General features: G+C 36.9%; 1 protein-coding gene across 1 annotated transcript in view; it reads left to right on the forward strand.

The window, feature by feature from the left end:
- Positions 1–10,000, forward strand: part of erfl3 (Ets2 repressor factor like 3) — a 53,861-nt gene that overhangs the window by 33,038 nt on the left and 10,823 nt on the right. The gene's annotated exons all lie outside the window — the stretch shown is intronic.

The following is a 10,000-nucleotide window of genomic DNA, read 5'->3' on the forward strand; positions in this document are numbered from 1 at the left end:
GTAGTTCTGTTATCATTTACTCACCCTCATGCGGTTCTCTAGGCAATTCCCATGGCACTTCTCGTAAAGAGTAGGGGTGTAACCCCGGTGTCCTGGCAGTATTCCCTTGATTGGCCCATACCAATCATGGCCTCCTAATAATCCCCATCCACTGAATTGGCTCAGTCACCCTCTTTCCTCTTCATCTATCGCTGGTGTGTGGTGAGCGCACTGGCACCGTTGTACTGTGGCTGCCGTCACATCATCCAAGTGGATGCTGCACACTGGTGGTGGTTGAGGAGCGATCCTTGACATGAGTGTAAAGCGCTTTGGGTGTACAGTAGTTCATATGAAAGCGCTATATAAATGCCTCATTCATTCATTCATTCATTCATTCATTCATTCATTCATTCATTCATTCATTCATTCATTCATTCATTCAATTCTTTCTTCTTTGGAACACAAAATAAGATATTTGAAATAACACTGAGGTCCAAATAACACAGAACCTCTATTGACTTTTTAACCAAAAGGACAATAAACAAAGAACTTGAAGTGTACCTCAAATTAAGGGGACCGACCCAAAAGTTCACCCAAAAATGAAAATATTGTCATTAATTACTCACCGTCATCATCTTCGGAACACAAATGAAGATCTTTTTGATGAAATCTGAAAGATTTCTGTCCCTCCATAGACAACTGCGTAACTGACACTTTAGTTTGACATTTCAAAAACTTCATAAAGAGATTGGAAAACTAAATCTGCATGAATTGAGCGGTTTAGTCCCAAGTTTTCTGAAGAGATTGCTTTAGTTATATGATGAACAGACTGAATTTAGGCATTTATTCACATATAAACATTCATGAATTCACACATCAGTTATGGTAAATGGTGACATGAGAACCAGTGTTTCATTCTTTTGTTTCATTCTTGTGTGTTACGAAGTTTGAGCTTCCGCAAGAACCAATGAGGTTTGTTCTCGTGCATTAAGCATGTTCACGGTTGAGCTTCTGTTTATGTTCACTGATCAATGTTTATATGTGAATAAAAGCCTACATTTAATCTGCTCATCATATAAAGTGACAGTGTCTCTACAGAAAATTTGGACTAAACTACTTTATTCATATGAATTAGTTTTACGGTCTCTTTATGACTTTTTTTGAAGCGTCAAAAAAGTGTCAGTTGCTCCATCAATAAAATCTTCATTTGTGTTCCGAAGATCAACAAAAGACTTACGGGTTTGGAATGACATGATGGTGAGTAATTAATGACAGAATTTTCATTTTGTGTGAACTATCGCTTTAAAAGAATATATTTTAAAAAATTGTACTTGTAGACAATACAATATTAATGAAATAAAAGGCCACTTAAGTGTACTTAAAAAACACACACTTTAATGGCTTTTTTTATTAAGTAAATAAACCATAAACAAACCATAAATGCTTGTCAGTATATTTGGTAATACACTTTAAGCGTATTTCAAAGACAGTTTTGCTTGTTTAGTTATAAGGCTCAGAAAGAAGGTTAAAAACGAAGTGAACTAAACTAAATTAATGTTTTGATGTAAGAAACCTTAACTTAAATTGTGGCTGTTAAAAAAAAATATTTATTTGAATGTGCTGGCTATGTTGCTTAACATATAATTGACTGAAGGAATTATGCAAATCAGGTAACGGCACAGATACACCCAAAAATTAGTTTGCATGGTGCAGTTCCTAATCTTGTGGGCCAGTTTTGAGTGTGAGGCTGTTAATAATGCTGTAGATGATGTACGATCTGGTGTACTTTTCGGATTTGTTGATAATTGACACGTTACTTACAATAATGTGATTTATTCATTTATAAAGCATTTATTAGTAATAGTGAGTAGGTCTTCATGAGTTGTCCTGAACACAGGAGTAAAGCCAGACTATGCGGCAATAGTGTGTAATGTTGTGTTTTGGGATTTGGATTTTAGGAATCACGTCATGTTATCCAGGGTGGTTGGAGACAGTTAGAGCTTTTGTTAGAAATAGAGATTTTGCATGATTGCAAACACTGAGAAGATCCCATGTTAACAGTGTACTGAAGGATTAACACATGTGGGTGGATGGGTGTGTATGTGTTGCTGTCTTTTTTCCATCACTTATCCAGAAATAAACACTGTCTTAAAAGCTCTACCACTTTTGTTGGATAATCCAAGTTGTACTTCTCGTCTCCTCTATTTTTAGCCTGTTGTTTGTTTTTACTAAATCAGATTTTGAGCTTAAATGTATTCTTTTACAAAATAGAAAGTATAATGAGAGTGAAGTGTAAACTGTTTACATGCAGACAGCTGTGCTAAACTATGATGTCATCCTTCCTCTTCGCTCTGTTATTACAAATGTAAATGTGCACCCTATTCGTACAAATGGGTATTTGTGTTTGAAAGAAAGTATAACTATAAAGCCCGTTACTTGCTGCTGATTTTAAGTGATCCTGTCCCCATCTGCCAAATTGTTGTCATTCCAAATTCTAATTAGAGGATAATTGCAACTACTGTATGTATATTTTGGTTAGGTGAGGTCACACAAACAGAAGAAGATTGAACACCACATACTCCCAATGTGTAAGCCTGTGCTGGGTTTTTAAAGGGGTAGTTTACCCAGAAATGCTTCCTCACCCTCATGTCATTCCCAATCCATTAGTCCTTGGTTCATGATCTTCAGAACACAAATTAAGATATTTTTGATGAAATCCGAGAGCTCTCTGGCCCTCCATAGACAGCTATTTAGTTAACACGTTCAAGACCCAGAAAGGCAGAAAAAGTTAAAATACTATAATGACTAATGACATAATGACTATTTGTTAAAATAGTCCATGTGACTCCAGTGGTTCAACCTTAATTTTATGAAGCGACAAGAGCAAAAATTAACAGCTTTATTCAACATTTTCTTTAGGTGCAGTTTTTACATTGGTCAGCTCCTGCGTCAGCCTCACACGCATGCCTCGTAATGCTCACGTGAACAGCAACGACCAATAGTAAGCCGGCGTGCTGGCGTAGCTCTGACGTAACTCTGAAGCGCTGTACTGTGTTTACTAAACTTACAGCGTAGGAGACGGACACAGATGTGAAGAAATTGTTGAATAAAGTCGTTATTTTTGTTTGTTTTTTTTTGTACAAAAAATATTCTTGTCACTTCATAAAATTTAAGGTTGAACCCCTGGAGTCACATGGCCTATTTTAACGACGTTTTTACTACCTTTGTAAAACTTAAAATGGTTAATTAAATAGCTGTATATGGAGAGGTCAGGAAGCTCTCGGATTTCATCAAAAATATATTTTTCTTTGGTAAAATGTAGTTTTAAGAAGAAAATACTTAGCAATGGTGTGTTTGACTGATGAAATTGCATATGGTTTGTCTTAAAGCATATCAAAACACCACCACATAGATTTATAAACAACATTAAAAACTTTTTACCACAGGGCATCTTTAAATTCTTGTTAAGTATAAGTTGCATGTATGGAACATACTAGGGAATTTGGCTACGCATATTTTCTGGGCAGCACTGAACCACCATTCAATTGAATTCCTTCATTATATATTTTCTTTAAAAGTTTCTCAAATAAAATTTTGTCCACCTGCCCAAGCACATTTTTGCAATTCAGCTCAGTGTTTTTGCAGTTCAGTCAAAGCCAGCCCAATTTGGTGAATTCAAACTGTTCAGTCTGGCACCACTGCACACAGAGTGTCACAATGTGAGTTTTGAAACCTGAACCTGGTAATTGTTGGACTGGGATGGACCGTCATTTGCTGTCAGATAAAGACCTTGTCCTTTGATCATTCTCAGCATGAGTTTCTCTATGCGTTCTGGGCAGGAGATATTTGCATTGCCCTCGCCAGAAGGTCAAGCAGCCGCACATAACTTCTCATTTGAGTCCTCTGTTCTCTCTCCTCTCTGTGGACCTTAGTCAGAGTAAACAGCACATTACTATGATACACTTACAGTGGCAGTCTACAGGGCAAGGCATTAAAAGCATAAATGTGTAGGTTAGTGGTTACATTAATACTTTGGTACAAATATGTATTTATTTGACCTATAAAATTACCTAAATTGTCTCCCACGAATCATGAAAAAGTTAAAGGGTTTATATGACTGAAGACATATTGACTGTAACTTTGTACAGACAATGTGATTTTAAGTCTTGTGAGTAAAGAGTGTATTGGAGTTTTTATCATTAATTTTATTAATTGGACTAAAGTCCTGCATACATCATCAGAGAGAAGTCTCAACGGAAGTTAAGACGTTTTGATTACACATTACAAGATCAAGAAGAATATTTAAAAATACAACACATACATGGATCTTACATGCATTTACAAGAAGGGTCAATTTTCATTTCATGCCAACGTAGGTATCTAACTAACAATTACAAATGCTGTAATAGTATTGTTGGAAGTTAAAGGGTGAGTTCACCCAAAAATGAAAATTCTGTCATTAATTACTTACCCTAATGCTGTTCGACACCCGTAAGACCTCCGTTCATCTTTGGAACACAAATGAAGATATTTTTGTTGAAATCCGTTGGCTCAGAAAGGCCTTCATTGACACCGATGTCATTTCCTCTCTCAAGACCCATAAAAGGCACTAAAGACATCGTTACATGAACGTAAACCGTAAAACATGAAGTCGATTTCAAAACAAAGTGTCAAACTGTTATGAATCAGCGCATTGATTCATGAATCAGATCGCGTGGCAAACTGCTAAAATCACGTAACATTGGCGATCCGAATAATCAATACACGGATTAATAACCGTTCAAACCTTTGTTTTGAAATCAGCCTATCACTATATAAGTCGTTATTTAGTTGTTCTTTTGCGCACAAAAATTATTCTCGTCACTTCATAAAATAATTGTAGAGCCACTGTAGTAAGATGGACTTTTTAACGACATCTTTAGTGCCTTTATGGGTCTTGAGAGAGGAAATGACATTGGTGTCAATGAAGGCCTTTCTGAGCCATCGGACTTCAACAAAAATATCTTCATCTGTGTTCTGAAGATGAACAAAGGACTTATGGGTGTCGAACAACATTAGGGTAAGTAATTAATGACAGAATTTTCATTTGTGAGTGAACTAACCCTTAATGTTAATTTCTACTTATCCTAATACATTTGTACATTTTAAGTTGTATAAAATTACACAAACAGCTAATGCATTAAATTACATTAACATTTAACCTTCATGTATTGCTCTTTTTGTTTTTGTTTAAGTCGTATTTTTAGTTTTAATATGGCTTCAACTACATTGAACAATCCTGTAAACAGTAGTCTTGTTCCTCTCATCTTTTTCTCTGTCTTATTTCCTCTCCTCCATTCTTTTTTTTCTTATAATGTCAATGACTCACTGCCATTCCTCCACATCTACACCGCCTCCCTACCCCACAATCCCACACTCTACTCCTCCATCTGATTCATACCTTCAATCTGACACTTTTCAACTGGGCTTTCACATTCAACCCTGCACATTTGTGACGTCCCTTTATTCTAGAACAAATGCTCCTTTTCAGATCTTTCTTGGCCACTCCATGGCATGCATAAAAGTCTGGGCTAATGCTCTAATCCTGACTGGAATTTGACTTGATGTTGATAGAGTTAGGGCTGTTGTTTCAGTTATGTTCTTCTGCGGACGGCCCACTGGGACTCGACTCATCACCTTCCTGCCACACGCGTGTGGAAATTCTGCAAAAATGGAATTCTATTGTCCCACTGTTGATGTTCCACTGGACGTCAGGACATTTCCCGTCTGGCTCTGGGCACAATGAACGCCCAACTACTCATTCCCTTCCTTATTAGATTTCATCCCACTGTTGTCAAAATTGTCCCTACTAAAGAATTCCCCAGAGCCTGTTTATTTAAACTCATAGGTACTCCATGCTAAGAATTTTACTTTACAAAGCCAACGGATTGAAATTTTAGTCGTGTGATAAGTTTGAATGCGGTTTGTCATCATTACTTGCCTTCGTGTTATTTCAAAACCATACGACTTATTCTTTTATTTTAGGGATCTCAAAGAAGATCACCCCTAGAAGATATTTTAAAGAATGTTTCAACTGTTTTTGAGCATACAATAAAAGTCAATGGGATCCAAAACAATATTAATGCTCCCGTTTTCTTCCTTCAAACTTTTCTAAACCCTTTTCCTTTCATTGCTAACAGGAAGTCAGAGTGTTTTGACAAAGTCTGGGTCTCTCTGTCGTCATATTAAACATGTCTGATGTTATTTAGATGTCAGACACTCTCAATGCAGTCATCAGAACCGATGTGATGTTGATTGAAGTGGCCACGATTTCTTCTTCACTCTTTGGAGATTTGATTAAGATTGACTGTGTGTGTGTGAGTGTGTGTACTTGTGGAAAGAGTGGTTCAGAGGCCTTGTCCTACAACAGCTCTCTTTGTTTGGAGGAGGATGACGACATGCACGTGTGTGTGTGTGTGTGTGTGTGTGTGTGTGTGTGTGTGTGTGTGTGTGTGTGTGTGTGTGTGTGTGTGTGTGTGTGTGTGTGTGTGTTCGAGGGCAGTTTTGGGTCTTATTGTCAGGGACAGAATGAGCTCTTTATTAGCTCAGTGGGTGGAGACACACACATACACACGCTAGTGCAACAGTGACACGCGCTAACACATGCAGCATACAAAACATGATGTTTATCTCTGGCTTCTCAATAGAGCTTATGGATGGAGTGGATCTCACTGTCCGTTTACCATCCGCCCTAGAGCCACACAGGCCCATTCGTACCCCACCCCATGGCTTCACTTTTTTTTGCCACTCTTGCCTCCTCCTCCCTCACACACATGTACTATCCAAATGAGCACTTCTATTCTTTATATAAAGCTCATTTTAAGATTCGTAAACCAACCCTGGCCTTAACCATATCATAACCCTACCTTTAAAAGAAAACTCTTAAGATTTTAATATGACTGTTTTTCTTTAATGAATTGTTTTCTAGGTGTGGATGTGCCCAAATGTCCCCATAGTAAGGTTTTGTCATATTTACTACTTTCTGGGGACAAATTTACCTCAGAAGTATAGCTAATACATAAACCTGTACATGTGTGAGGGATTCAGATTTACTTTCTTACATTTGTGGGACTGTGAGAATTTGTTTTCTCACAAAATTTGTAAAATTTTGTAAAAAGTTTTCTTTTTGTTCCCCCAGACATTTGTGAGGATATTTTTCAAAAGGTTTCTAGGGATATTTTTAGATTTTTGAGAGAATTATTATTTTTTGAGACATTTTTGAAAATGCCTTTTTAGTGAATATGAAAACTTATATAATTATTTTTCATTACTATTTAGATTATAAAGTTGTTTTTTAACATTTGTGAGTCAGTATATTTTTTAGAGGTTTGTGAGGATGTTTTTAGACATTTGTATTTATTTTCAAGAAAGGATATTTAGCATTTGTGAGGTTGTTTTCAGACATTTGTGAGTCAGTATATTTTTCGAAAGTTTGAAAGGATATGTTCAGAAATATTCAACGAATGTTTGTGAGGAATTTCCCCTTTGGTTGTCACAAATATAGCGCAACAAGTACACACACAACATTGTCAAAACCAGCACAATGTTCATCATCAGCATCTGACTTATAATCCTCTTCCCCTTTTTCCTTATTTCTCTTTTATAAACCAGGTTGTTGAGGCCCTGATTTGTGAATTCCAGGAATCGCTGTAGTGTTTGTTCAGATCCTGTATTCCCGTCAGTCACAGAATATTGAGTCTGAGAGCTTTTAATAATCTGCTGTTTAATCCAAGTTCTAACCCAGTAAAATCTGATTGTTTCCTGGAAATCTGCTTGAATGTACCACCTAAAGTCATTTAGTCAACGGAATATATGTATCTGCCAGCATCTGTTAAAGATTTGGTCTTTTTATAACCAATCCTTTCGGTCAGCACTCGCTGTTTCTCTTAAATCAGCCAGCGTGTGGGTTCACAGGTGTGTAAGTGTGTGACAGAAGGAGGGTCACTGCCACTAGATGCAGATGCTCAAAGAATCCTTTCTACTGCTTTGAAGTCAGTTCAAATGCTCTTTAAAGTGTGTTTGAGAGCGCGGGTACACGTGTGTGTGTGTGTGTGTGGGGGGTGGGTGACCCTCTTTCACACACACCATACATTTCTATATAAAATAACAATATTGGATATTTGAATATACTTCAAAATTGCACATTTAATTCAATGTGTACGGGCCATTCCTTTGTAATTGTTTGTGACTTTACTAGCTATTTCGGATTGAAAAATGTGTTGTCATGATTCTTTGTTAACAAGTGTCACATACACTGTATATATAAGTAATGTCTCGGTGTAACCATCAAGTAAAAAGTAATACCATATTTTACACTTTGAATATGTGTGTGTGTGTACACATAAAAAAAAAAACTACTTTGTTTTCACAAACATCATGAATTTTGACTTTTATTCATAAATATTTTTGTGGGGAGTGGCACCACATGACATTTTCAACCTAACTTTAAGAGTTTTCCACCCTGGTAGTTTGATGGTCAAAACTTTTCAGATATTAATAATATTTTAACAGCGTCACTGCTATTTTTTTTCTCCTAATAATAAGAATGAATGATTATTCCAAACTAATTAAGTTCACTATCACTGGTCTACAGCTGAAAGGCTTCTGAAATAAATGTTCTGGGTCACTTAGAACGAGAAGGATGCTTAAAATTGTTTATTGGCTTTAGTTTAAGATATGCTATTAGAGTCAAGACTCTGGGATGATTCCTGGAGGGCCAAAGCCCTACAGAGTTCAGTTCATACCTTACTCCAACACGCATAGCTGTAGTTTACAAATAAGCCTAAAAGACATGATGAGCTGAATCAGGTGTGTTTAATGAGGCTTTTTTTCTTCATTGTGATTTTCGGTTGAATTTGACAATTTAAAGGGGTCATATAATGTCATTTTTATACAAGTTAATATGATTCTTTATTATCTAAATTTAAACTTCGTAATATACTTTAATCAAAAATTCTCATTGGTATTGTAAAAAAACACAAATTTTACCTGGTCAAAAACAGCTCTGTTTTCAGCAAGCCATTTCAGGGCATGTGTCTTTAAATGATAATGAGCTTTGCTCACCCCGCCCCTCTGTTCTGTGGGGCGTTTTGACACAACATGGAGTGTTGCCTTGACAACAGTGGAGGGAAATGAATGGCGATGGGAGTCTCTGAAGACCCATCTGTGCAACTCTATCAATTTGAACCGGAGTTGGACCCGGGACAAGATGAAGGGTCAACAGAATTCGACGTGGGATTATGAATTATATTGAAAAGTCATACATAGAAAGCATTCCGTAATTTAACCCTATAAACTTTAGCGCATTCAGCTTGTAAGCAATTTGCGAAGATTAATATAAAGGTTAATAAAATGTTACACTCACTTCTTCTAGATGTGCAGCAGGAACATGAATAGTTCCTTTTTCAGGAGCAGCTTCTTAGCAAAACCTGCTTCATACTGACCCTCGTTTATAAAGCAGTCTGGTGAGAAATGCTTCGCGGTTCACGCAAACATGAAAGCATTGACGAAAACAAAACTCAGCCACTGGGTCTTCAGGAGTTCGGATTTGGGAACATCAAAATGACTGCTGTGTTCATTCTTACACCCAAGAACAGAACACCACAATCGCTTAGATGCCATTCTGCTCCTGTGTATCAACAATGGCGGACTATAATGAAAGCTCGATCAGGGTGGGTCTGTGTTGAAACGCTGCTCTCAATCAACAATCGTGGTAGGGGCATTTGTTTTCAAACCTCAAATAAAGATTCAAACGGTTATGAATCAGCGTATTGATTCATGATTCAGATCGCGTGTCAAACTGCTGAAATCACGTGACATGGGCGATCCGAATCATGAATCAATATGCTGATTCATGACTAGTTGAATCTTTATTTGAGGTTCGAAAACAAACACGGAAGAGAAGACAATAAAGTCGCAGTTTATGTTATTTTTGTATTTTCGATGCTTCAAGAGATTCTAATTAACTAACTGATGTCACATA

This window comes from Pseudorasbora parva, chromosome 7 (assembly GCF_024679245.1).
Source record: "Pseudorasbora parva isolate DD20220531a chromosome 7, ASM2467924v1, whole genome shotgun sequence".
In the NCBI taxonomy this organism is placed as follows: Eukaryota; Metazoa; Chordata; class Actinopteri; order Cypriniformes; family Gobionidae; genus Pseudorasbora; species Pseudorasbora parva.